General features: G+C 39.4%; 1 pseudogene; it reads left to right on the top strand.

Moving 5' to 3' along the window:
• The first annotated feature begins 5,370 nt into the window (after positions 1-5,370).
• On the top strand, positions 5,371-5,730 carry LOC101359805 (E3 ubiquitin-protein ligase TRIM63 pseudogene; annotated as a pseudogene).
• Positions 5,731-6,075: the final 345 nt, after the last annotated feature.

Below are 6,075 nucleotides of genomic sequence, written 5' to 3' on the forward strand. Positions count from 1 at the left end.
GAGCCCATTGGTGCAGACATTGTGTCAATCCATCTCATTGAAGGTCTTCCTCACCATCGTCAATTCTAAGGAGCATTCTGGCTGTACTTCTTTCAAGACAGATTTGTTCCTTATTCTGGCAGTCCATGGTATATTTGATATACTTTGCCAACACCGTGATGCAAAGGCATCAATTTTTCTTCGGTCTTCTACACATTATCCAGCTTTAACATGAATATGAGGAGATTGAAAATACCATAGCTTGGGTCAGGTGCACCTTAGTCCTCAAGGTGACATCTAAGCTTTTTAACGCTTTAAAAATGTATTTTGTAGATTTGCCCCAGTACAATATGACATTTGATTTCTTGACTGCTACTTCTATGGGCGTTGATGATGGATCCAAGTAAAATGAAATCCTTGACAACTTCAATATTTTTTCCGTTTATCATGATGTTGCTTATTGGTCCAGTCATGAGGGTTTTTGTTTTCTTTACATTGAATGTAATCCATACTGAAGGCTTTAGTCTTTAATCTTCGTTAGTAAGTGCTTCAAGCTCTCTTCACTTTCAGCAAGCAAGGATGTGTCATCTACATATCGTAGGTTGTTAACGAGTTCGCCTTCAATCTTGATGCTGGATTCTTCTTCATATAACCCACCTTCCTGGATTATTTGCTTTGCATACAGATTGAATAAGTACGGTGAAATAATACAATCCTGATACACAACTTTTCTGATTTTAATCCACACAGTATTCCCTTGCTCTGTTCGAATGACTGCCTCTTGGTCTATGTACAGGTTCTGCATGAGCACAATTAAGTGTTTTGGAATTACCATTCTTTGCAATGTTATTTATAATTTGTTATGATGCACACAGTAAAATGCCCTTGTATATTCAATAAAACACAGGTAAGCATCTTTCTGGTATTTTTGACTTTCAGCCAAAATCCATGTGATATCAGCAGTGATATCCCTCGTTGCCTGTCCTCTTCTGAATCTAGCTTGAATTTCTGGCAGTTTCCTGTCAATGTACTGCTGCAAGGGTTTATGAATCATCTTCAGCATAATTTTACTTGCATGTCATATTAATGATATTTTTCAATGATTTCTGCATTCTGTTGGACCACCTTTCTTTGAATGGGCATGAATATGGATCTCTTCCAGTTGGTAGGTCAGGTAGCTGTCTTCCAAACTTCTTGACATAGACAAGTGAGTGCTTCCAGCATTGCATCCCTTTGTTTTTTATTCCACCAAATCCTGGAGACTTGTTTTTCGCCAATGTCTTCGTGCAGCTTGGACTTCTTCCTTGAGTTCCATCAGTGCTTGATCATATGCTACCCCCTGGAATGGTTCAATATTGACCAATTCTTTTTGCTGCAGTGACTGTGTATTCCTTCCATTTTCTCTTGATAATTCCTACATTGTTCAATATTTTGCCCATAGAATTCTTCAGTATTGCAACTCAAGTCTTGAATTTTCTCTTCAGTTCTTTCAGTTTAAGAAATACTGAGTGTGTTCTTCTCTTTTGGTTTTCTAATTCCAGGTCTTTGCACATGTCATTATGCTTTATTTTGTCTTCTCGAGCTGCCCTTTGAAATCTTCTGTTTAGCTTTTACATCATCATTTCTTCCATTAGCTTTAGCTACTCATTCAAGAGCCAGTTTCAGAGTCTCTTCTGACATCCACTTTGATATTTTCTTTCTTGTCTTTTTAACGACCTCTTGCTTTCTTCATGTATGATGTTCTTGATGTCATACCACAGCTTGTCTAGTCTTTGGTCATCTGTGTAAAATGCGTCAAATCTTTTCTTGAGATGGTCTCTTAGGTGGGCTATACTCAAAGTCGTACTTTGGCTCTCGTGAACTTGTTTCAAGTTTCTTCAGCTGAAACTCGAACTTGCATAAATTGATGGTCTGTTCCACAGTCAGCCTCTGGCCTTGTTCTGAATGATGATATGGAGTTTCTCCATGGTGTCTTTCCACCACGTGTCTGTCAGTTTGTAGTATTGTGGTGGCTTGCGTGTTGCTGTAATACTGGAAGCTTTATCACCAGTATTTCAAATACTAGCAGTGTCACACATGGTGGACAGGTTTCAGCTGAGCTTCCAGACTAAGACAAACTAGGAAGAAGAACCTGGAAGTCAAATTCTGAAAAAATTGGTCAGTGTATACCTTATGAATAGCAGTGGAACATTGTCTGATATAGTGCCGGAAGATGAGCCTATCAGGTTGGAAGGCACTCAAAATAATACTGGGGAAGAGCTGCCTCCTCAAAGTAGAACTGACCTTAATTACATGGATGGAGTCAAGCTTTCAGGACTTTCATTTGCTGATGCGGTATGACTTAAAATGAGAAGAAATAGCTGCAAACTTCTATTAATAATCAGACTATGGAATGTACCGAGTATGAATCTAGGAAAATTGGAAGTCTTTAAAAATGAAAGGAAATGCATAAAGATCCATATTCTAGGAATTAGTGAGCTGAAATGGACTGGTACTGGCCATTTTGAATCAGACACTCATATGGTCTACTATGACGGGAATGACAAATTGAAAGGAGTGGCATTGCATTCGTCGTCAAAAGTGCATTTCAAGATCTATCCTGAAGCACAACATTGTGATAGGATAATATGCATATGCCTACAAGGAAGACGAGATAATACGATTATTATGCAAATTTTCACACCAACCATTAAGGCCAAAGATGAAGAAATTGAAGATTTTTACCAACTTCTGCAATGTGAAATTTATCAAACATGTAATCAAGATGCATTGATAATTACTGGTGATTGGAATTCGAAAATTGGAAGCAAAGAAGGATTGGTAGTTGGAAAATATGGCCGTGGTGATACAAACATGCTAGAGATTTCATGATAGAATTTTGCAAGACAACAACTTCTTCATTACAAATACCCTTTTTTAGCAACATAAATGGTGAATATACACATGGACCTCGCCAGATGGAATACACAGGAATCAAACCAACTGCATTTGTGGGAAGAGAAGATGGAAAAGCTCAATATCTTCAGTCAGAACAAGGCCAGGGGCTGACTACAGAACAGACTATTGATTGTTCATATGCAATTTGAAATTGAAGAAAAAACATGTCCATGAGTGCCAAAGGACGACCTTGAGTATATCCCACCGGAATTTAGAGATCATCTCAAGAAAAGATTTGACATCTCAAACACTGACTGAAGACCAGACAAGTTGTGGAATGACATTAAGGACATCATAGATGAAGAAAGCAAGAGGTCATTAAAAAGTCAGGAAAAAAAGAAAATACCAAAATGGATGTCAGAAGAGACTCTGAAACTTGCTCTTGAATGAGTAGCTAAAGCTAATGGAAGAAATGATGATGTAAAAGCTAAACAGAAGATTTCAAAGGGCAGCTCGAGAAGACAAAATAAAGTATAATGACATGTGCAAAGACCTGGAGTTAGAAAACCAAAAAGGAAGAACATGCTTGGCATTTCTCAAGCTAAAAGAACTGAAGAAAAAATTCAAGCCTCAAGTTGCAATATTGAAGGATTCTATGTACAAAATACTAAATGATACAGGAAACATCACAAGAAGATGGAAGGAATACCCACAGTCACTGTACCAAAAAGAATTGGTTGACGTTCAACCAATATATATATGCTGAAGAACCGACAGTACTGAAGGAAGACTTCGGTCGAAGCTGCACTGAAGGCATTGTCGAAAAACAAGGCGCCAAGAATTGACGGAATACCAACTAAGATGTTTCAACAAACGAATGCAGCGCTGGAAGTGCTCACTTGTCTATGCCAAGAAATTTGGAAGATAGCTACCTGGCCAACCGACTAGAAGAGATCTATATTTGTGCCCATTCCAAAGAAAGGTGATTGAACAGAATGCAGAAATTATCAAAAAATATCATTAACATCACATGCAAGTAAAATTTTGCTGAAACTTGTCCACTATGGGTCACCCTGATGGTATTTGAAATACCGGTGGCAAAGCTTCCAGCATCACAGCACCATGCTAGCCACCACAGTATGACAAACTGACAGACAAGTGGTCTGTCTGTTTTAGATTGAAGAACCAAATTTCCACTTACTAAATGTAAAAGCATGGTAACCGTGAAAGCAAACAAGCAACAATAAAAATAAAAAAAAAATTCATTAAGGACAAGCAAGAAATTGTGTAGCAAAGAGACAACAGAAGTACACATGGCCATTCATTTTTTTTTATCCATTTATTAATTCTTTTATTGTTTCAACAAATGTTTATTGTCTATTTACTGAGGGTCAGGAACTGTACTAGAGAGAATAATAAATGAGATATGGCCATTGCTACTGAAGAGCTCTCATCTAGAGAGAGATACACCATTAAGTGAGTAAATGATTAGAAAACACAGAATTGCTATAACAGCATCATATACGAAGTTCTATGACTGTAAAAGTTAACTCCATCTGAGGATATGAAAAGGCTTCTTGAAGACAAGAACATGTTTGCTGAATTTGAAAGTTTGCAAAAGTGAACATTTTGAGTGAAAGTGCTCGATAGATGTTTACAGTCATGGGCAGGAGAAAGGTAGAGTAGGAGCTTGTTTTTTCCTTTTAGTAGAAGAAATGTGCACTGTAAGAAGTTTGCTATAGACTTTCTGAGATAAGACCCAAAACGAGCAAGGAGAACAATATGGAGACATTACAGGCAACATGAGTTGATTAGGGCACAGAAATGTTCAGCATCAGGATTCATCCAAATGTCAATCTGATCTTGAGGAAGGAAGGTGTCAACATAACAAATCTAAAAAACCCAGAACCAAACCCATTGCCATCAAATCGATTCTGATTCATAGAGACCCTATAGGACAGAGTAGAACTGCCCCATAGGGTTTCCAAGGCTGTAAATCTTTATGGAAGCAGACTGCCACATCTTTCTTCCATGGAGCAGCTGGTGGGTTCGAACCTCTGACCTCTTGGTTAGCATCTGAGCACTTAACCACTGCAAAACTAGGGCTCCTTATTACACATCTACAAAAGTAAAAAAGTACAGAGCAATTTCCTTGAGTCATGGATTTGAGGATCCCAAAGCTAATAATTTAGTGTCTTAGAGTTTGTTATAAACTTAAGCTAAAATGCATTCCTCCATAAAATATTAAGGAGTTTTTGAGATGACACCAAGTTTCAAGGAATGAAGAATTTTAGGGAGTCTAGGAGCTATGGTGGTTCAGTGGTTAAGCACTCAGCTACTAACCCAAAGGTCTGCAGTTTGAACCCTCCAGCCACTCTGAAAGAGAAAGATGTGACAAAGGCAAGAGTCCCAGGTCTGCCCATAGTCAGGCTCAGGTGAAAGAGGCAGCCAGGTAGGCCTACACCTACCTACAATACGGAGTATAAGTCCAGCTTGATCCAGGATGGGAACCCAATGGAGAACTCGGTGAAGCAGCTGATCTGTCCCATCTGCCTGGAGATGTTTACCAAGCTGGTGGTCATCTTGCCATGTCAGAACAACCTCTGCCGGAAGTGTGCCAATGACATCTTCCAGGCTGCAAATCCCTACTGGACCAACTGGGGTGGCTCGATGTCCATGTCTGGTGGCCATTTCTACTGCCCCTCCTGCCGCCACGAGGTGATCATGGACCGGCTTGGAGTGTACGGCCTGCAGAGGAACCTGCTGGTGAAGAATATCATCGACATCTACAAGCAGGAGTGCTCCATTCAGCCCCTACAGAAGGGCAGCCATCCCATGTGCAAGGAGCATGCTTTCATAAAGATTACAGACTAGGAAACCCTATGGGGCTGTTCTAGTTTGTTCTTGTCATGGATTGAACTGTGTCCCCCAAAAGTGTGTGTCTACTTGGCTAGTCCATGATTTCCAGTATTGTGTGATTGTTCACTATTTTGTCATCTGATGTGACTTTCCTACGTGTTGTAAATCCTCTATGATGTTAATGAGGTGGGATTAGAGGCAGTTATGTTAATGAGGCAAGACTAAATCTACAAGATTAGATTGTGTCTTAAGTTAATCTCTTTTGAGATATGAAAGAGAGAATTGAGCAGAGAGACAGGGGGACCTAATACCACCAGGAAACAAGAGCCAGGACACCAGCACATCCATTGGACCCAGGGT

The sequence above is a fragment of the Trichechus manatus genome, unplaced genomic scaffold (assembly GCF_000243295.1).
Source record: "Trichechus manatus latirostris isolate Lorelei unplaced genomic scaffold, TriManLat1.0 scaffold00032, whole genome shotgun sequence".
NCBI lineage: Eukaryota > Metazoa > Chordata > Mammalia > Sirenia > Trichechidae > Trichechus > Trichechus manatus.